At 32.7% G+C, this 24,231-nt stretch overlaps 1 pseudogene; it reads left to right on the forward strand.

The window, feature by feature from the left end:
• Positions 1 to 23,057, forward strand: part of LOC149263279 (methylthioribose kinase pseudogene) — a 61,277-nt pseudogene extending 38,220 nt beyond the window's left edge.
• The last annotated feature ends 1,174 nt before the right edge of the window (positions 23,058 to 24,231 follow it).

Here is a 24,231-nt window from a genome sequence, read left to right on the forward strand (position 1 = left end):
ACAAGGTCTCGCCCAATCCAAGACTTTGTCTTGCGGTCTTGATGCTTGAATTGAATGTTACATATGCATGAAATGTAAACCAGAGTGCCCAATCAAATAGAGTGTGTGTTGTCACTCCCATGGGTCCCGATAATCCCCGCCTGTTTTGGCCTCTGCTTGGCCAATTTTTGGTATAAAAAATAGCTTATAATATATATATATTCATATATAACAAATAAACCCCGTTAACCCCTTATTATAAAGTAAATATATTATTTTGTTTTTTTTTAGTTTTTATGCCCCAATATGAACACATGTGATATCGTATTGCTTCCTCAGTGAATCCCCTGTGCATTTAGCTAGCTCTCTCCATTGTAGCAGTAATAGGATGGGAGGTGCATCATATGGATGTGAAGAATGCCTTTCGTCATGGTGATCTTGAGGAGGAAATCTACATGGAGCAGTGATAAGGATACGTACAAAATTCATCTCTAGTATGCAAACTAAAGAAGTCTCTATATGGCCTCAAGCAGACACCTATAGCGTGGAACACAAAGATGGATTCCTATTTGTTATCTCAAAATTTTGTACACTACAAATATTATTCCAATATTTATTTGTTGAAGAAAATTGCCTCCTTGTTGATCATAGTACTCTACATAAATGATCTTTTGATAATAGGTAGTTCATCTTCTGCCATTGTTGAGATTAAAAATGCATTACATAAGTGGTTTTCTATGACGAATATGGGCTTGCTAAATTTATTCCTTGGACTAGAGATCAATCAGGATGGTTATGGGATTACCATTTCTCAACCAAAGTGTTCTAGAGATATTTTGGCACAATTTCACATGACTGGTTGCAAGCTAGCAGCCACACCTTTCTTATCAGGGATAAAACTTGAGAATGGAAAAGACACACCATTGGTTGATTGCACATTGTACCATCAGCTTGTGGGGAGTCTTCTTTATCTCACTCACTCCCATCCTGATCTCTCATATGCCATAGGAGAAGTTTCCAAATACATGTAGGAACCACATGAGTTACATTGGAAAGCTGCAAAGCGCATCCTTTGATATGTCTAATGGACAATCATCTATGAGATTCATTATGCATCAAATTGTTCTTTGGATATCATTAGGTTCACAAATTCAGATTGGGCTAGCGACAACCTTGATCGCAAGTCCACCTCTGATTATGTACTTAGTTTGGGATTCAACCCAATTTGTTGGTCAAGCAAGAAGCAGGTTGACATTTCTTTGTCATCAACAGAGGTCGAGTTTAGAGGAGCAGTCAATGCCAATATTCAAGCCATTTGGCTACAACATTTCATTTCTAATATTGGTATTAGTTTCCATTATATGACTATCATATGGTGCAACAATTAGAGTACACTAAAGTTTTGCAAAGATCCAATGCAACAAAAGTGGACCAAACATATTGAGACCCACATGCACTTCATCATAGAATTGATTCATGATGGGATCATTGATCTGTAGTACTGTCCCATTTCTGAGCAAAGTGCTAACATGTTCACTAAGATATTCACTAAGAAATAGTTTCAATTTTTGCAAGATCGTCTCAGGGTGAAGGACACAACTGCCTAGTAGTTGTCGGTTCTCTACATTTTGCATTACATTTTGAGGGGAGGTTTTCTTCCCACTGGGTTTTCCCTCTTTCCCCTTTTCATGCATTGTTCATGGGTACCTAAAATGGCATTTTTGTCAGGATTCATTCATTTTTGCATCATACTCACCTGAGCTATGCTTAAGGAGGCTTGTTGGTGTACATGCACTTAGTTAGCCTTAATTAGCTTGAGTTAATTTCTAGTTCTTGCATGTGATGCACATTTAGTTAGTGTTAGTTAAATATAGTTCTTATATGTGGTGTGCACTTGGCTTTAGTTAGTTAACTCTAGTGCTTGAATGTCATGCATGTGCACATTAACATAACATAAAGCACATTTAGCTTTAGTTATCTTTAATTAGCCTTAGTTATTCCATGTATAGCTAAGTTTAACTTAGTTGCTTTATGTGTTGATTCTCAAATCAATATTGAGTAATCGAATTCATTCATTGTTCCAATTTTCCTTTTCAATTCTTGCAAATTTGTGCAATTATTCTTCAGCTAGATCCTTATCTATGCTCTAATCATTTTACACTCTCTTTATGTTATTATTCCATAGAATTATTGGTTATATATATATATATATATATATATATATATATATATATATATATATATATATATATATATATTACTAGGGTGCATAATTAAGGATACAAAGGAGTAGGGTTCTTATAATAACCCTATAATTAAGGATGCAAAGGAATAGGGTTCTTATACTTTTAATTTAAAAAAAATAATGTTGATGGTGGGATTTAACCTCCATTGAATATTTTGAATAGTTGAAATTTATTTGGGTTTTAACTTTTTAGTTTTGAATTTAATAAATTTAATTTGCTTTCATTTTCCTTCATACCTTTGTTTCATTTAATGGTTTCAATTAAGCCTTGAAATCGTTTTGGATGTCATGCATCTATTATTCATATGTGATGCTCCTGTGCTACTACGATACAGAATGGATCCCATGTATCAATCTATTTCTTGTCTCAAATCATTGTAGGGAACAAAATTACTAATGTCTAAAGGGTTGGTGCATGAATGGGTTAACACTTTCGTGCTTGGTATCCCAAATAGTCTCCATTGATCGTGAGTTTGTCACAAAACTGATCGATCTCTTTAACCTTCAACCTTTTTAATTTTGACATATAATTTTGGAGTGATCCTAATTTCTTATATAAGCTACTTTTCAAAGTTTAAAGAGTGAACTAAATGAAATCAGGGGAGACCACGTTATCATATCCTTTTTATTCTTTTGTAGCAAACGAAATCAGGGGGAAAGCATGTCATCGCCCCTTTTGGTTTATCTCTTAAGTATTAGATAAGAAAAAATAAGGTTGGAAAAAAATTATAACTCTTATGGAAGTTGGATTTCCAGTTAGCTTCACCTCCATTGATAATAGAAAATTGTAATTTCTTTTTAATCTCAAACCAATCTTCCTTTATCTAGATTGATTTCTACATTAATTTAAACAAGGTGACTCACAAGTTAGTTGATATTAATTCCCATGGATTTCAATGTAGTTGGATTTGTAAACACTTTCAAAATACTAAAATACTAACTATGTGGTAATAAGTTTTAAGATTTATATTTAATAATGTTTACTATAAGATTTGGATATATAGTTGTTGGAAGTATTGTTGTTACTGATATCAAAGATAAGGGAGACTACTTATGTCAAAGATAAAGATTGGAAAATGAAGATTGTTGGAAATATTGTTTTTGGACTTTTGATGCCCTATTTGGATACCTTATTTTTGAAGGAATTTTTACTCTAATTATATAACTCAAATGGGACCATAGGATATATGGTTGGAAAGCTTATTATGATGTCTTTCCAATATATGGAACTCCCTCCAATTCCCTATAAATAAGGATACTCTCATGGATATAATCAACTAATTGTCATTCAAGTAAAAATGAAAGAATATTTTCTCAAACAACTTAAAGACATTGATGAAAACAAAGGGTTGTTTATTTAAGCAAACTAGGAAGGAAAGCAAGTTTATGCTAATATCTCAATCTTAAATTTGTAAAGTTTAATATGTAACAGAATTTTCTAAATACTAATATATCAATACCTTTTGTGAATACTATTGAAGATCAAGTTTTACTTGTTAAAAATCATTTCACTTACAAGAGCTATCCATATAGTAAGCAAGGTTTACATTCTGAAAAAGTGATGATATTTAAAAAAGACCTCACACCTAGTTTCGAAGGAGTGATATGTGAAATGGAACATTCATATATTAAACTTATTTCTAACGGGAATCTATTTTCAAATTGCTATATTGAATAACACAATGTAAATTTGATACATCAACTCCTAACTAATCTTGATATGGTACAACATGATAATCAAGAAGTTAGTTTAATTCCTTGGTATGAATATATTTCAATTATGGTACTTCCAGAAGATATTCATTTACTTGAGACACACATAGAGCATTATGATTTAATTAAAGAGTGATAAGCCAAGTTTTGGAAAATGAAACAATACGTTATCAATGAAATTTATATACATTTCTTAGAGGTATATTGAACACGATACCAACTTCACACTGGCATCAGCTCAACTTTTCTCTACTTTTATCAAACATGAAGCATCTTGGTAAACCACATGGATTTTATAATCTACTAACCTTGTTTCATTGGATATTTTATTTCTTTAGCTAATTTTTATTGATGACACTAGGAAATGTATACATTGTACATAATAAACTTATGCTTGAACATTAGTATAGTTTTTAATTTCACATGCTTTATAAAATTTTAAATTTTCTTTAAGTTAGGTATAGCTTCAATTTTAAAACCTATAAGCATCATAATGAATACTATTAGAACCTCAACTAAATTCAAACCCTTATGTCTTAACCACCTTAGTAAATCTGAGTGGGGATGATGTACTAATTTATTACTCTGCCTTTGTATGTTGTGTTAATGACCTTGGGGAATATATTAAGAAAATATTTTTTTGTTAGTAGGTTGAAAATGATGTGGTCATGGAAATCATCCCTTAGATATGGTTGGATGTCAGATGTAAAACTACATATCTTTATTCACTCAAATTCCAATATCCACAATTAAGCTTAAGATATAACTAGTTTGTGTGGGGGGGGTAGTGTTAAGATTGTTGGGACTAACAAACTTAATGAGAAAAGATTATGATATCCAACTCATCTTCATTATCAAATGCCATCCCTTTATGTTATAAGTAAGAATTTATTTCATAGGTAACTAGGCGATGTAGACATCTATGTCGGGGCTATAGACACTCGTTGGGAGTGGAGCAATGTTTGTGGCATTAAGGTCAACCTAATGTATTAACATTCCATTAGAATTCAAATTTATATTGTCTTATTGATCTAGATTGGATTATTATATTATTTTTCACCCATATCAATGCTTTTAGAGTGGAAAAAGTGGATGAATCAACTCATAGGACCATTTTAACTAGTGGGACCCAGTTTTGCAAAACGGGGTCTAAAACCTTCTAGGAGTGCTTTGAGTTATCAAATGATATTTTTTGGGGGTAAAACTTTGTTGCTTTAGTGGCACACATTATTTTACTATTCTGCACATAGAGACCTTTCCAACGGTGCAAGAATCGTATTAATTGGAGTTCATATGCGAAAGTTATGCCACTTAGAAGTTAACCTTCTTGTTTTCACTACCACGTTAGCCCCCATAATTCATGGAAAAGGGGCTAGAAAAGTGACTATGATGAAAAATAATCTATAAGAGTCTATATTGTAACTCTGGTTAAGATTTGATGTAGTCAAACCTAAGCACTAGTAGGTTATCGGGTTGTGTTATAACCGAGTCATTAGGAGGAAAAGGGGTTCCATTCTTTTGAGTGCATTTGTTCCATAGCTGAGCAAAAATAGCCGAGGGATAGGAGATAGAGAACACAGAGAGGATTTATGCATTGTAGTATCCACAAGCCATAGGCCATACTTCTTTTTACTCGTAGATATTTTCTATTCAAAGAAAGAGAGCAGAGAGACCTCACCTTCTAACTGGGTTTTTCTCCCGAAAGGGTTTCCCAGGTCATATATTGTGTAAAATGTGGGTGTGAGTTTTTATTTCATTGTTATCTATTTTATGCATAATTTTAATTCACCTGCATATGCTATTTACAATAATCTACAAATCTATAAATCTAAAGAGAATTGTAACAGTGTAGATTTTGGATTTTTTACAATTTTATCAGATCTATTGTGATGAAATATCCAGTGGAATCTCTACGGTAGTTTAAGGATCATATTGGTATCAGAGTAGGTTTCTTTGGGTATATTGTGGATATTTGTATCAGGTCTAGATCGGTTAGGCCAAAATTCATAAAACCCTAATCATGGCTAACGAATATGTGAATAACCCTTGTGATCCTACAAAGGAGAGGCTTTTGTGGCTGGAACAACAAGTCGCAGATATAAATCATAATGTAAATATCCTCATGATATCCCTAGGTAATAACCTTGGGATATTCAGAGAAGATGTGATTAATATAAAGTGTAAATTAGAGGGGAGATCAGGAGATTAGGAAGAAACAGAGAACCAGTTGAAGAAAGGACCTGAAAAAGATCAACCTAGTTTGAGTGTCATGAATCATTCACAGTCCATGTTCAAAATGGAAGAGAAGGTCGATATCAAGTCATGCCACGGTGAGATCAAAGCTCTGAAGCTAAATTACTGATTGCAACAACTAGAAGTGTATTTTAGTGTCCATCAAATTAAGGAGCAATAGAATATTTCATTTGCGTAGCTAAAATTAAAGGGCCATGTCCTAACTTGGTGGAAAGGCCACATGGATACCTTGAGGTTGGAGGGACTTTAAAACCCTCATAAAGTCACAGTTTTGCTCTATTGGGTGTGAATATGACCAATAGATCTAGTGCCACTACTTCAGGCAAAATCCATGGAAAAGTGTGCAGGAGTACACCACAAAGTTCAGAAAGATGGACATAATGTTGGGCATCTCCCCAAAGAACCCATATGTACTCCTGAAATATTTAGGGGGTCTAGACCACCATCCATGGAAGAAAGTGATGTTTTTCAAGCCCATATTAGAAGACAAGGCTTGTGTACAGGCACAATACCTGGAAAACATAGGCCTAAAGAAAGGGAAATCAAGTGGATTGAAGTAGAAGGAGTGGAAAATCGCTTCTAAGGAGGGGAAGAAGAAGAAGAAAAGGGGAAAAGGTAAAAAGACAATAGCCACATCACATCAGTGAAAAGATCTTAACAACCACTACAACATCTACGGCCATACATAGGAGAGATGATGGAAATTGCATCTAGAGCTTAACCCAAACAATAAAAAGAAAGACAATAAGAAGAATAATCTCATGGCCACTGATTTGAACAGCCAAGTTGAAAGCAACTCGAATGTAGATTAGAAGATCGTTCATACATCAATGTAGAAGGAGGTGAATTTGAGTAGCCTTCACCAACAAGAAGAGAAAGAAATGACCAAACTCTTCCATATAAATATATAGGTCAAGAAGACCAAGATTGATGTTACATTTGACTCAGGATCACAGCTAACCTCAAGAATTTGGGGTTGGAAATTCATGATAATCCAAGACCATTTCCATTAGAATGGGTAAATAACGATGCAAAGTTGAAGGTAACAAAATAGTGAAAACTATATTTGCCATCAGTGTTGATTTTACTAATGAAATAGAACTAGATGTGGTTCCCCTTTATGTATGTGGAGGCGTGTTTGGAAGTACCTACATGTATATGCGAGATGAAATATTCATGCAGATATCGAACCAGTATCAGGTCGTTGAGGATGGAAAATCATTCACCACCAACGCACACAAAGGGAAGTCAAAAATTTCGCTAATAGGTGTCAACCAAGCCAAGAAATTGAACAGTTTTAGGAAGAAATATGTTTTATTATTTTTAAGAGAAAATCAGTTTGTAGAAGAGTCAGTAATGGGAAAGGAACCCTTGGACGGGTGTACTAAGAAATTTAAACATCAACTAGAAGAGATGTTATAGGCATGCAAGGATGTGTTCCAAGAGCCTAAAGGGTTACCACCTAAGAGGGAAGTGGAGCATTAGATCCAGCTATTGTCGAACTCCCCATTTTCGAAAATTGGGATATACAAGAAGTCTGTTATAGAAGGAAGTGAGGTGAAGAAATAATGGCAGCAGTTACTAGAATAGGGTGTCATTCAACTGAGTACAACACCCTGTGGGTCACCCATCATCATTGTGCCAAAGAAGGATGGGACTTGGCGAATGTGTATAGATTACAAGGCATTAAACAATATCACGCTTAAGAATAGGTACCCCGTTTCTAGGATAGATGATCTATTGGATCAGGTACAACAAGAAAAATACTTCACCAAGCTTGAATTTAATTCTAGATATCACCAAGTTCGAGTTAAACAAGAAGATACCTAGAAGACTTCCTTCAAAACCAGGCAAGGTTTGTATGAGTGGTTAGTCATGCCATTTGGTCTATGCAATGCACCAGTTATTTTTATGATATTAATGAATTATGTATTGAACCCTTTTATAGATTCATCTTTTATTGTCTATTTGGATGATATATTGGTATATAGTGCTACTTAGGAGGATCACATCTCACATTTGACACGGATGCTAGAGACATTAAAGAAGCACCAACTACTAGAAAATATCAAGAAGTATAAGTTTACACAGTAGTATTTGGTTTATTTGGGGTATGTGATAGGTGGAGGGGAGCTAAAGATAGATCCTACCAAGATGGAGGCCCTCATGAAATGGTCGGTGCCTAGTAATGTTTCTGAGGTCAAGAGTTTCATTAGGGCAGCACAATACTTGAGGAAATTCATAGCCTTGTTTTCAACAGTAGTAGCGCCACTTCACACTCTAACAACATGTGGCAATAGTTTCCAATGGTGAAAGGATAACCAAAGATCACTTGAGGAATGAAAGAAGAAGATCGGTCAAGAACTAGTTCTGGCATTACCAAACTTGCAGCATCCCCTTGAAGTGGAGACAGATGTGAGTGGGTATGATATGGGAGTGGTCTTTATGCAGGGAGGAAGGTATTAATTTTTTATTGATTTGGTAACATTGGATAGGTGTTCTAGTATCAATTTGTGTTTAAGAGGCTAAGGAACACGAGATCTCCAAAACCCATAAAAGGTTTCACGAGATAAGTTTGTGAAACGCCTTAATTAAATTAATTAGCCAACATTTAAATGTTTCCTATGTCTAACTTAGGAAAAATGGTTAATTAAAGGGAATTAATTTAGGAGACCTAACTTATGCTCTAGAGACTTCTAGAAAATGACTTGGATTAAGTATAAGATGATCGTAGTCATCAATAAGGATCCAATCGTGGTTGTTGAAGCTCTAGCGAGAGATTATAAGAGTAAGTTGATGGGATGGGGGACACAAGAAGGAGAGAAAGTGACACAAAAGGGAGAGTAAGTTTCTTTGTAGATCGAGATACCAAGTTGTCGTGATTCAGCAAGGGAGAAAGTTCGAGCTAGAGAGAGAGCATCGGAGAGAGGGAGCAGCAGATAATTCAGGAGGAGGATTTTGAAGAGTTTCCTAGTGGCTTTTCCAGTGTCAGAGAGGCAGGAAAAGGGAGGTTGGAATTATTATGTAGAAATTTTGTGCAGCTAGTGAGAGAAGCCAGAAACCCCAATGCGAGTGTCAAGAGAGAGTTCATTTTAGTTGTCAAAGGCTGGAAAGATCATCCAGGAGGCAAAGCAAATTTTTCCAGAGGTAGAGGGAAGCAGGACAACTCATCTAAATCCAACTAGTAAGCAATGTGAATTGTTCAAGGCCAAATAGTGCGCATTTCCAAAGGGTTGTGTGAGCAGACAATTGGAGGTCTATTAGATTTGCAAAGGGAGAAAAATATCTCCTAGATATTTTTCTAGTATTTTTGTTGTAGGATTGCCAGTTTGGCATCCAGATTATTGTACTCTTAGAATTTTCCACACAATAACAAAATAAACCCTCATCTACTGCACCATTTTTCCCTTCAGGGTTTTTCCAAGGATGTTAATCCAAATATTATTGTGTTGATTTTATGTGTGTGCATTTATTTCTCAGTTCCAAATTATTTTTTCGCAGCATTTTTATGGTGAAGATTGTAATTGTGAATTATTCGTTAATTGTCATAAACAATTAAACTACTAACAATTAGGAGAATAATATCCATTAATTGCAATTAAGGAACTTTCACATAGTATCAAAGCATTGAAGATGATATCATAGGCAAAGAGGCAAAATATCAAGATATCGTGGAGTTTTAGAGGGAGATATAAAGCATAGAATTCAAATCTATGTAGGCTAGCCAGACAGTGTGATTGCTATGCAGGAAAATCAATTTCCAGAAGTAGAATGCAGGAAAAGTTCGATTTGCCTAGAGAAAAATTCCAACATGCAGTGGATTTGTCGAGAAGTAGTTTCAGTGAGCATATCAGTGATAACAATGTAAACTATAAAATGGGAATTGTAAACTCAAAACGAGAACTCTAGCCAAAAGAGAAGTAGTTTCAGTGAGCATATCAGTGATAACAATGTAAACTATAAAATGGGAATTGTAAACTCAAAACGAGAACTCTAGCCAAAAGACCCCAAAAAAACATGAAAAAACAACTCGAAAATAAAAAGTGTTGATGTTGGAATAATGCTTTTTTTTCGAGGTTAAATTTTTAACATTTTTTTTAAATGGTAGTAAAGGCCAATAAAAGCCAAATTTTTTGTGCAAAACAGCACCCTAAAAATGAAAAGTGTTGATGCTGGAATAACGTCTTTTTTTTAAAGTAAATTTTTAAAAAAAATTAACAATGGCGTAAAGGATAAAATATCATGACTCTGAAAAACCTTAAAATTCCAACAATTTTCATGCATGACATTAACGATAAAATATTCTGCCTCTGAAAAAACCTTAAAATTCCAATAATTTTCAGGCTATGGTATTAAAGATAAAATACTTATAATCGTTTTCAACCATAACATTAAAGATAAAATATCAGGACTCAGAAAAACCTTAGAATTTTGACATTTTTTCAACCATGGATTTAAAACAAAAAATCATGGCTACAAAAAACCTTAAGTTTTCAACATATTTCAACCATGACATTATGGAAAAAATTTATGACTAAAATTTTTTTTTAGATGAACACATCAACGAAAGAGTCATTGTACTAAAAATAATTTATTTTTTAAATGTTAAAAGTATAACGATTTTAAAATCTTAGCCTAAGAAAACTTGACACATTACAACAGAAATTTAAAATCAACCATCTAATTGACACACAGTGTAGGCAAACTCTACTCATTGTAATGAGAACTTAAAAACCAACCATGAAATTAACACATTGTGAGGGTAGTCTTGATCCATTATAACGAAAAATTTAAAATCAACTATCAAATTGACACATAATGGGATCGGATTGCTAGTCGAGAATCAACATGAACCCTGAAAAAAAAAAAAAAAAAAACAAAACAAAACAAACAAACAAACAAACAAAACAAAACAAAACAAAAACAAAAACAAAAACAAAACAAAACAAAAAAAACAAAAAACAAAACAAAATAATAAATAAAATACAAAATAAAACAAAAATAAAAATATTAAAATAAAAATAAAAAACACAAAAAGGGTAAACAAAAATAACAAGTAAATAAAAATATATATTAAAACAAAACAAAAACACAAAAATTAAAAAAAATTAAAAACATAACAAATAAAAAAACTAAAGCATTGAAAAAAACAAAAAATTAAAAAAATAATAACAAGTAAATAAAAATATATATTAAAACATTAAAAACAAAAACAAAAACAAAACAAAACAAAAAACAAAACTTATAAAAAAAAAAGAGTAAGAAAATACAAAATAAATAAACAAGAAAATATTTCCAAAAAAACATAATTTAAGAAAAAACTTTAAAAATTAACACAAAAACAAACGGAAAAATAAATAACAAATAAATAATACCTCATTGGATAATTAAAAAAAAAAAAACAAACAAAACATTAAAATAAATAAACATTATATTAAAATTAAATTAAATTAAAAAATAAATAAATAAACATTATAAAAAAGTTAAAAAATAAAAATAAAAATCCCGGCCCCATGGGCTTTGGACAAGGCAATGTTTTTTTTTTTTTTTTTTTAATGTTTCTATTTTTTTATGTGTTTTTTTTAAATGTTTTCTTAATTTAATTGTATTTTTTATTTTAATTTAAGTTTTTAATTTTTTATCTTTTTTCGTAAGTTCGGTAGGACTACATCTTCATCATATCCAATATATCATCCTGATCAAGGCGGGGAATTGAACCGGTGACTTCACATCAAAGAGTGTCTTAATGGAGCATGTGATCACCATCTATCCAAGACCCCGTGGACTTAAGCTTTTAATTTTTATTTTTAAGGATTTTGTCTTTTTTTATTGATTTTTTTTAAATTGTATGTTTTGTTTTTTTTTACATTTTTTTTTGTTATTTTTACTTAAAAGTTTCTCTAAACTTTTTTTTTTTGGAAAATAAAAACCTTCAAATGGCATCACCTTTGGATATAATATTCATAAAAAAATTATAAAATTTGTTATTTTCCATCTTTTCTTATTCAATTTTTTCATAAAGATATTTTATTTAATATGTCATTTTTAGCGAAAAGGTCCTGAAATACGTATTTTTTAATTATATCTATACACAAAAGTGTATTTTTTGTTTAAAATTATTATTTTTTAGCGAAAATTATTTAATTTGTATAAAAATATTAATTAACAATATATATATATATATATATAAAATAAAAATAAAAAAAATCCTAACCTCAAAATATTAATGTTATTATTTTTTTTAACTTTGCAAAAAAAATTAAAATTTACATTATAAAAAAAACATTGTAAAGAAAAACAAAAAATACATCTTTGAAAAAACCCTTTAAAAATACATCTTAGGACGAAAAACAAGAATACTATTAAGGCACTTTGAAAATGGTTAAATAATCAACATTTAAAAAATCTGTGCATACAACACATAAGAAAATTTAAGGTGTCAAAAATATTTTTTAAAAAATGTTGATGTTTTTCAAAATCCGCATGAAAATCACCAACATTTAAAAACAATTATCCACACTTAATACATTAGAAAATTTGAAGTGTCAAAAATAAGCCCTCTAAAAAAAGGGGTTGATGTTGCATCAACACTTTTTCAAAATGAGCATGAAAATCACTAACATTTAAAAAAAATGTTCATACTTGATACATAAGAAAATTTAAAATGTCAAAAATATGCTCCAAAAAAAGGTGTATTCTGAATCAGCACTTTTCAAAATCATATGATTTTTTGCTACCTCAAAAAAGTGGGTACTCAATATTTCTCGTTTGATAGTTTAGTTTATTTGATTCGTTGAGTAGTTTTGGGCGAGAATTTTTGTAGCGAGAGTTTTAGTTGTAGATTTGCACAAGGGAAGGAAAAAAAAACACAGGGGTTTTTAACCATATTTCTTTAGAGAATTTCTCTAGTATTCTTAGATTCAAAGAAGGTTGATTTATCTGCAAAAGAAAGCTAAAGAGAACAAATCTAATAGTCAGATTACCCAGTTCGCATATCTGAAGCCGTAATTTCATTTCTAGTTGTTGGATCTATTTGTCGAAGAAGGTGTGAATATCTTCACAGACAAATGAAGGCAACATCTTCACTAGATCTAATTTCCGGGAGAATTTCTCAGTGGGCAGTGTGAATTGCAAGATCCAATGTGGTTTGCAAGATCCAGTGCAAGTTGCGGGCAAAGGGTGCAAGTTTCTACAAAATGTTGATTTGATCTTTGCAGAGGTAACTCCTAGTTTCCAGATTGATTTTCTAGTTGGAGGATTTTGCATTGATAGTAGTTATACCTCTATATGGAGGAGGAGCGTGAGGCTTCAGAGTTGTGGGATCGAGCATGATCCAAGGAGGCACAACATCAAACAGGTGTTTCCTCAGGGATCATTACCTTAGTTATGGGGGCCCACAGTATGTACTAGCAGGACGATCAAGATGTCAACAAGGTGCAGTCAAATATTGAGAGATAGTGCAGAGCTAGTTGTAATCAAATAGTAGAGGGGCTCAAAGATAGTTGGGCACAGTCATATTCTCAGTAGGCAGAGTAGAGCTAGATGTAGTCAGAGACTCAAGTAACAATTGCAGAAGCCAGTTACAAGGACACAGTATATCATTTCTCAGTTGCAGTAGTTGCAGCAACAACAATAGCAGGAGATCAAATACAGCACAGGCAGTGTTGACAGCAGTGTAGGGAGGCACAATGCAATGTCAACAGTAGCGCAGATGTAGAGTGATTCAATTATAGAGTTAACAGGTGAATTAGAGTATGCATAGTATTTTGGTGGACAGTGACAGTATTTTGTAGATGTTAGACACCAACTCCATGGTTTGGCTACAAAGTATAGATGTTGGGGAGAGAACACCTTCCTCACTAAGAGGGAGTGTTAGTTCTTGATTGATTTGGTAGCATCGGATAGGTTTTCTAGTCTTAATTTGTGTCTAAGAGGCTAAGAAACATGAGAACTCCAAAACCTAGAAAATGTTTCGCGAGATAAGCTTGTGAAATGCCTTAATTAAATTAATTAGTCATCATTTAAATATTTCCTAAGTCTAATTTAGGAAAAGTGGTTAATTAAAGGGAATTAATTAAGGAGATCGACTTATGCTCTAGAGACATCCGAAAAATGACTTGGATCAAGTATAATATGATCTTAGCCATCGATAAGGATCTAATTGTGGTCGTTGAAGCCCTGACGAGAGATTACAAGAGAAAGTTGATGGGATGGAGAATGACACAAGAGGGAGAGTAAGTTAGCTTGGCAGATCGAGCTACCCAGTTGTCATGATTCAACAAGGGAGAAATTTTGAGCCAAAGAAAGAGCATGAGAGAGAGGGAGCAACAGATAATTCAGGAGGAGGATTCCAGAGAATTTCCCAGTGCTGGAGAGGTAGGAAAAGGGAGGCCAAAATTATTCTGCAAAGAGGTCATGCAACCAATGTGAGCAGCCAGAAACCCTAGTGTGAGTGTTGGGAGAGAGGTCGTTTTAGTTGATGGAGGCTGAAAATATCACCCAGGAGGTAGAGGTAGACAGGATAGCTCATCTAAAGTCATTTAGTAGGCAGTGTGAATTGTTCCAGGCCATGCAGTGCACATTTCTAGAGGGCAGTGCAAGTAGACCAATGGAGGTCCAGTAGATTTGTAGAGGGAGGATATTTTGTGAGTATATTTACCTGAGGATTGCTAGTTTGGCATTCATATTATTGTACTCTCAGAATTTGCTGCACAAATAAACCTTCATTTGTTGCACTGGTTTTCCCTTCAGGATTTTCCTAGAGACGTTAGTCCAAAAACTATTGTGTTGATTTTATGTGCGTGCATCTATTTCTCAGTTCCAATTTAATTTTCCACAGCGGTTTTATGGTGAATATTGTAATTGTGAATTATTAGTTGATTGACATAAAAAATTAAATTGCTAACATTTAGGAGAATAATATCCAGTAATTTCAATCAAGGAATTTTCACAAAAGGCCTATATGCTACCATTCTAAATTATTTCATGGGGCGGTTCTTAACTACCCTACCTATGACAAGGAGCGTTATGCCATGGTGCAAGCTATGAAGAAGTGGAAGCACTATATGATGGGAAGGATACATTAATCCACATAGATCACTAGCCACTACAGTGCATGCAAGCCCAGAGTAAGTTACACCGAACCAGGCATTACAAGTGGATAGGGTTTCTATAACAGTTTCATTTGGCGATCAAGTACAAGAAGGGTAGCACAAACAAGTTGTTCGATGTGCTCCCAATGCCACCCACATGAAGGATCACATCTTTGGCGACTCTTATGCACATGGAGCCATTTACCCATGATGCATATAGAGAGGCATATTCAGAGTATGAGGACTTCAAGAAGGGTTTTTAGTAGTTGTAGAGTCAGAGGTGAGTCAGAGTCATGTGCATGATGATGACAACACCATTGACTACCATCTCTCGGATGGGTTACTCTACAAGTTGGATAAGATGTGTGTTCCTAAAGGTGAGCGATTGTAGCTTATCAGAGAGGCTCACACCTCCAAGGTTGCAATTCACTTTAGTGTAGGGAAGACAATGGCCAACTTGTAGAGATATGTGTATTGGCCTAAGATGCAAGAGTAGGTAGCTAGGTTCATAACAGGATGCATACTTTGTTGAACCAACAAGAACAACAACAAGAAATAGGCTCTATATCATTCGTTAGTTGTATCCACACATCCTTCGAAGAGAATTTCCATGGAATTTTTGGGACATTTACCAACAACAGAGAAGGACATGAGTACCTATTCATGGTAGTTGACAGGTTCAGCAAGATGTGTGTTATGATGCTCCGTAAAAATACCATCAATGGACATGAAGCAACAAAATTATTCTTTAGATAGGTATGTATGCACTTTGGGATACCAAATAGCATCATTTAAAATAGGGACACAAGATTTCTCACTGTATTATGGACTACATTATGGTAGAATATGGACACAAAGTTGAAGAGATCTACAACATTTCATCCACACACAAATGGGCAGACAAAAGTAGTTAATAGGACTTTGGTGCAGCTTTTGAGGGGATACTTCCAGAAGCACCGAAAGACCTGGGATGAAAATTTGGTATATATACAACATTCTTACAATAGAGTAGCCCACACTTATACTAGAAAGTCCCCATTTGAAACTTGCTCTGGATATTATCCACCTTCAACTTTGGACATTGCATATGGGCAGCAAGGAGGGTGCAAGGAGGAGTGAGGGAAGATCTTACAAGAGACACATTGAGGGTTGAAAAAAATATAGAGAAGATCAAGAAAATCCATATACAGGTATAAGAGAAACTACAAAAGTCACAGGATAAATATAAGGCCATGCACAATCAACATATAACAAGGAAATCATTCAAGGTGGGAGACAACGTATGGCTACAATTGAATAATGAGAGGCTACAGGGGCATAGTAAGAAAATCAAGGCTCTGTAATATGGTCCCTTTGAAATATTAAAAAGGTGGGTGATAATTCTTATCAATTTAGTTTACCACCATATATGCACATTTACTCGATTTTGAACGTAGAGAATTTGAAACCCTATGACCCTTCCATGCTAGATCAGGAAGAGGAACATGTCCTACCTTCTCTCAAGGATTTGACACTAGATGCTCTGACATAGTTAATAGAAGATACAGTTTTGCAAAAGAGGTCCAGAACTACAAGATAAGGTTAGCATGACCTTTGGCAAATTGGGTTAAAAGGGCAACTTCCAGGCAAAGTTAAATGGTACACCCAGGAGAAGGTGGAGGAAAAATTTCATCAGCTCATTCAGTAGAAGATTTTAGGGACCAAAATCCTTCCAAAATGAGTAGGTGTGATTTGTATTGGATCATTATTTTTTTTAGCCCCCATATTGATGCTTTCAAAGTGGAAAAAGTGGAGGAATTAACTCAAGGGACCATTTTTATCAATGGGGCCTAGTTTGAAAAAACAAGGTTTGAAACCTTCTGGGATCATTTTGAGGCATCAAATGATGTTTTTTTGGGGTAAAAAATTTCCTCTTTAGACTTGTATCTTTTTTTTCGTATTATACACACAAATACCTTTCTAATGGCACAAGAATAATGTCAGTTGGAGTCTGTATGCAAAATTTACGCCACTCAGAAGTTGACCTTCTTGTTTTCACTACCGTAATATTAGAGAATGCCATCTCAGCTCCCATAATTCATGGAAGAGGGGCTAGCCACGTGATTAAGATGAAAAAGACTCTAGAAATGTTTGCAATGTTACTATGTTTAAGAGTTTAGGTAGTCAAACCTAACCACTAGTAGGCTATCAGGTTGTGTTATAACCGAGCCACTAGGAGGAGAAGGGGTTCCATTATTTTGAGTGAATTTGTTCCATAGCTAAGCAAAAATAGTCGATAGGGATAGGAGATAGAGAACATAGAGAGGATTTGTGCACTGTAGTAGCCATAGGCCACAAGACATACTTTTTTGTACTCGCAAATATTTTCTATTCAGAGAAAGAGAGTAGAGAAGCATCACCTTTTAGTTGGGTTTTCCTCTCGAAAGGGTTTCCCAGGTCATGTCTTATGTCAAATGTGTGTGTGAGTTTTTATTTCATTGTTCTCTATTTTCTAAATAATTTTAATTCACAAGCATACACTATTAACAGTAATCTACTGATACATAAATCTGAAGAGAAAATAAAGATGTGATAGTGTAGATTTTGGATTTTTAAGTATAATTTTATCAGATCTATTGTGACGAACTGTGCAGTGGAATCTCCATGGTAGTTTACGGATCACTTATATTCTCATTATTATAGTGGGAAATATAGGTATCTTAGCGAGGGTTAGGGATTCCTGTTAGCAGCAGAGCAAGGCCTATGATATCACCTTGACTACACCATGAGTTATGGACACTCTTTGGCAATGTAACAACACCAAGAAGGTGAGGGAAGATAGAAATATGAATCTATATTTTGTTTCTTAATCATTAGATGTCTCCTTGGAATTAACCCTATTTTTCACTTTAAACTCATTATCAGTAAACAAACTTTCATCATATGGTGTTTTGAGTTAATATGGTGAACATCTAAAATTTGAAATTTAAGACCTAAAGAGTGTGATTGATTACCTCAAGTAATGCCATAGTAGAATAACAATAAGATAAAGAAAAAAAATTTACTTTACTAATAACAAAATTCATCATCCATAACATATTGGGATTCTAGCTTATCATTATACTTATCATTCTTATTTTTTATCTATTAAGACATTGAGATATAAAGGGTTTGTTTCATAAATTAGGGTTTCGAATTTAGTTGTGCATAATGATTTCACTTCTTTAATTCCTTAGGGTTTGCTTTTTCATTGACCTTTGTGAATAATTTAAAATTTTTGAAATAAAAGAAGGTTTATTTTAACTTATTTTATGAAGGTGGTTTTGTTTTGAGATTTTACTTTATATTATTTTGATCATATATAAAGTTTTTTATAACTAACTTTATTTGTCTACAAAAAAACTATTTCCAACAAGTAAATTATGAACTTTGCAGGTACAATATATGACTGAAAATGAATTCAGCGATATACATATACATGTTGGCATGGTTATATTTTGTCATTATTTATGGTTTATTTATATATGACGAATGATGGGCTTCAGAAAGAGATGTTTACAGAAAAAGTTAATGTGTTCAATATTAAAAAATTAAATCCATACCAAATAATAGAAGGCGCATGCTCTATAGTTCTTGTTACCTCACGAGGAGACATTGTCCCTGAAAGTAACCAAATATTGTAACTCAAATCTTGAATGTTTTGAAACTTTTCCACTTTCTGAAATTGTCACTTAATTTCCACTTTCCTTCACTTAAATAAAAGCTCATATATATCAATAAGCTTTATTATTACATCTCAATGTCTTATACTTTAACCACCAATATGATCATTTTCTCCTCCATGAGTCAAATTTGTATCTATTCCCCCTAAAACTTTAATTTTGACTTCTTAAGCATTAGTTCCTCTTATGGGCCAACTACATAAACATCTTTATCTTATACATATATCACTATGTTACATCTTTACATTGTTATCATTATACATACATCATCTTACAAATTATATATTATAATGACTTTCAAGGCTTCAAACCCTACTATATAATCAACTCTTGTTTATTACTTTTATAACTTGTGTACTTGCCCTTATTCTAAAAAGAAAAACCTATCTTATAAACATTGATCTTATTAAAATGCTTACCTCATTTAATATTAATTATTAATAATTACAAGTATTTATAGTCATTAAAAAATATATTCAAAGCAACTTACGTATGATATCCCTAGTCCAAGGGATGACAAGTGTTTGGTGGTGATCATATTAGATCAAACAAAATCATTAAAGTATTTTCATCTCTCAACCCAATGACTCATCAGACTTGCATCTTGAAGTGAAAATCCCTTGCACTTCTTGACCCGAAATGATTATGGATAATTGATCATTCAGATAAAATTTTAAGTAAAAATAACAAATAAAATAAAACATACAATTAAAAATATATAATAAAATAATAAAAATATTAAACATAAAAACATTGAAAATAAAAAACATAAAAAATAATAACAACACTAAAACATATTTTTATTTGAAAAAAAAAATACATAAAAAACAATTAAAAATAACATTAAAAAAAAAATACAAAATATATTAAAATAAAAATACAAAAAACATTAAAAAATAAATAAATAAATAAATTCAAAAACAATTTAAAAATCGCAGCACCATGGGCCCTTGGAGGCCAACCCTAATTCTGAGAATCAAATTTGGCATGCCTAGGGCCCATGGACCGCAGGCCCTGGATGGGCCAAATCTGATTCCCAGAATCAGATTTGACCTAGCCACGGGTTGCCCCACCCGCCTAGGACCCGTGGGTCATAGGCCTGGGTGGGTGGGCACTACACGAAGCCCCGCCTATGGTCCAAGCCCAAGGCCCATGGGTCGCTGGCTTAAGCAGGCGGACGCTGCAGCAGCTGCGCCTCGCAGACCCGTTGAGGTCTGTGGGGCCGTGATTTTTAATTTTTTTATTAAATTTTTTAATTTGTTTTTTAATGATTCTTTTTATTTTTGTTTTTATGTTTTTTTAATTATCTTTTAATATTCTTATTTTTTATTATTTTTTAAATTTTTGTGCTACTTATATTTGTTTTTTTTCTTGACCATGTTTTTAAATTTTTTTTATGTTTTAATATATATTTTTATTTAATTTTTATTATTTTTTAAATTTTTGTATTTTTTTAGTTTTTTCAATGTTTTAATTTTTGTTTTCTTTTTTTCTCATGCTTTTTAATTTTTTATGTTTTATTATATATTTTTATTTACTCATTATTATTTTTTAAACTTTATGTGTGTCTATTTTTTTAGTTTTTTTTTTCAATGTTTTAATTTTTGTTCTTTTTTTTTGTCATGTTTTTTAACCTTTTTATGTTTTAATACATATTTTTATTTACTTGTTATTATTTTTTTTAACTTTTTTAGTTTTTTTTCAATGTTTTAATTTTTGTTTTTTTTGTATTTTTTGTTTTTATTTATTTATTATTATTTTTTTTGTGCAGGATCCATGTTGATCCTTGACTAGCAATATGATCTCATTATGTGTCAATTGTATAGTTGATTTTAAAGTTTTTGTTATAATGGATGAGTCTGCTCCCACAATGTGTCAATTTCATGGTTGGTTTTTAAGTTTTCATTACAATGAGTCAAGTTGACCTACAGTGCATGTCAATTTGATGGTTGTTTTTTGAATTTTTGTCGCAATGTGTCAAGTTGTCTTAAGCTAAGATTTTAAAATCGTTATATTTTTAGCATTTAAAAAAGAAAATATTCTTAGTATAATGACTCTTCCATTCAATTGTTCATTTTTAAAGTTTTTTAAGTCATAAATTTTGTCCATATTGCCATGGTGGAAATATGTTGAAAACTTAAGGTTTTTTGTAGTCATGATCTTTGGTTTTAATTCCATGGTTGAAAATTTGTCAAAATTTTAAGGTTTTTTTGTGTCATGATATTTTATCTTTAATGCTATGGTTGAAAATGGTTATAAGTATTTTATCTTTAACACCATGCCTAAAAATTGTTGGAATTTTAAAGTTTTTCATAGACGTGATATTTTATCTTTAATGTCATGCACGAAAATCGTTAGAATTTTAAGGTTTTTTAGAGTCATGATATTTTATCGTTAACGTCATTATTAAAAAATGTTGAAATTTTACCTCGAAAAAGAAAGGTGTTATTCTAACATCAACACTACGTTTTAAGAGAGTTTTTTGCACAAAAAAATAGTTTTTATTGGCTTTTAATGCCATTTTTAAAAAATGTTGAAAATTTAACCTTTAAAAAAAAAACATTATTACAACATCAACACTTTTCTTTTTCAAGCTATTTTTTCATTTTTTGAAGGGTTTTTTTTGCTAGAGTTCTTGTTTTGAATTTCCATATCATATTTGATAATTTACATTGTTAGTCACAATTGTGGGTTCAAAGCTTTGAATTAATATTGAAAATTCATCTCACTAGTAGAACAAAGAAGAGCAAGAGCTTTGTTGATCTGATGTTTTGTGAGGATCTAGACGGATGGCCCTAAGATCAAAAGGAACATTTATTGACTGAGAACAGTTGGATAGCCTTGTGCCAATTCCTCGTAGGGCATATTGACCAATAGAGGAACTAGAAGTCTTGCATGAGAAATTGTCAATCCATAATTCTTTTGGTGTGTGAAAATATGGAGTTTGCTATAAGTGTCAGTGAATATAAGTAGAAATTAAAGCATATCTGGCTTTTTCCTCAATGATATGCTCTACCAAGTTGATACGAAACAATTGCATTGTAGAAGATGAAGGGGTATATTGTTAAATATCTTAATCCATTTTCACATCACTTGAAAGAAGAGATTAAGAATGACGAATATCAACAATTGATATGCAAAGTGAACTTCACTCTTACACTCAAAGAAATGTTATGAAAATGAGTTCTAACATTGTTACTCATCTCTGTTCATAAGGCCATTTCATGGCAATACACCGTCGCTTCAAAATGGACATGTTTGCATTGGTTGGACATTTGGATGTCTTTACTCGAAAGGAGCAAATTATATCAATGAAGGACATGGAACAAAAGTATACATCATAGTGAGGGAAGTTGGAAAAGGTAACCTGAACTTTGTTTACATTGTGATTTTCCTCAATGATCCTTTCTTTTCAAGCAAGCCATCCCATATATTCATATTATAAGGAAGTCATGGTTCATGGTAAAGGAACGTGCATATTTTGAGGTTATAACTTTGAGAGAGCATGGCAAATTTTTCCCTAGACATGTTATGGAAGTTTATTACTTTGATCGTGGCATGGCTTATTTGCTATGTGTTACTTGGAACCCCCACAAATCATTTTGTGCAAAGGCCTAATAGTTGTTGTTGAGTACCCACTTTTGGACGAGTATATATTAGATTATATGGCAAAAACTCTTTTCCATTCATCTCTTTTATATATTTCTACAACATACCACAATGTCCAAGTTGCTTGATTTTGTAGCAATGTGGAGATGTGCATGCTCACCGAACATGTCATATTTTCATATCCATGTATGTTAGCACCAAAGAACCATTTGACTTCTCCTTATCTTGATGAAGATGTGAAGAATGTACGAGAGGATAATCAGTTCAAGTTGGAAGTTGTTGACTTGAGATTGAAGTTTTATGATATGACACAAGCACTTGTTCATGGAAATGTACATACTGGATGGATCATGGTAACAAGCAACTCAACGCAATTTATAGATCCAGAATTAGTCTTTTATGGCACAATGGGTTTTGACGTAGTTGCTTTTTATTGGAAATTAAATTCTTGCATTCTTTTCATAAGGTGGCCATGTAAAACTACTAACACCAACGTCATGATTATAAACAATGGATTATTAAACATCATAGTCTAATGAGGCATAAGGAAATTTTTGCTCGATTTTGATAAAATTTAGTGGAATTTTTTGGAAATTTGAGTTACAGCTATAAAGTTTCAAGATTTTGGTGCCTCGGGGTTATTTATGGTGTTGAATCCATTTCCTCTATCAAAAACATGATTCAAACACACTGTCAATTTTTTCGAAAAAAATGATCGAATTCAGATGATTTTTTTAACATCCGAGCAAAATTGGTAGACAATGCATTATTAAACTTAAAGAAAAAAAATAGAGCTTTCTAAGATTGGTGGCGAGGAACTAGGGACAATTTATACTCATGAACTAGGACGTGTAGCTTTTTTTGAAGACTGAAAAAAACCAACATACTTTTGTATTAATAATAGACTATTTACATATAATAGAAATACATTCTGAATAACACCATTCTCTAGAGAATAGTCCTTATATACAAGATAGTCTGGTTGAACTAGGAGGTGCAACTTTGATAAATAGTTTTCTAGTTTTTAATGAAACATGGTGACAACTTTCAGGTGAATTAATTTCAAAGGATTAAAACAAGCATTAATGCATTCACTACTCAAGTCAGCTTCACTTGTGTTGAATACAAAAGATACCTATAGACTAAGATTATGGAAATCAAATGACGAGGATGTGCACAGACTCATTACATTGCTTTGATCGACATACTATCCAACTCCCACCAAAGCTTAATAATATTGATTTTTATGTGGTTTACGTCATTCTCATGGAAATGATGTAGTTCCTTTACATGGAAATAGTTGGATCATTTACTTTTAATGCATTCTTCACTAATTATATCAAGTGTACTACTGTCTCTAACTTTTTTTAATTCTCTATCTTTTTATTCAATCGATAACCTTGAACTTTAAGGGTTTAAAATAGTTGTTCCAAGGTAACTTAGAATGAACATCAATCCTGACAATTGGAGAGCTATCCCCTTACTCTAAGTGCTAGCTTGAGACCTAAAGTGGAGAAGCTTTCCCTAACCTCCATAGGGCGCCTTGGCATTTATTTCTAATTGGAGTTAACCTGAGGAACAACATCTATTTTGGTATCATTGATGGGGATCAAAGTGAATTATTTATTTTCCCTAGTCA

The sequence above is a fragment of the Pinus tabuliformis genome, chromosome 6 (genome assembly GCF_031772625.1).
Source record: "Pinus tabuliformis cultivar Carrire ecotype Pingquan chromosome 6, CPIR1, whole genome shotgun sequence".
NCBI classification, from domain to species: Eukaryota; Viridiplantae; Streptophyta; class Pinopsida; order Pinales; family Pinaceae; genus Pinus; species Pinus tabuliformis.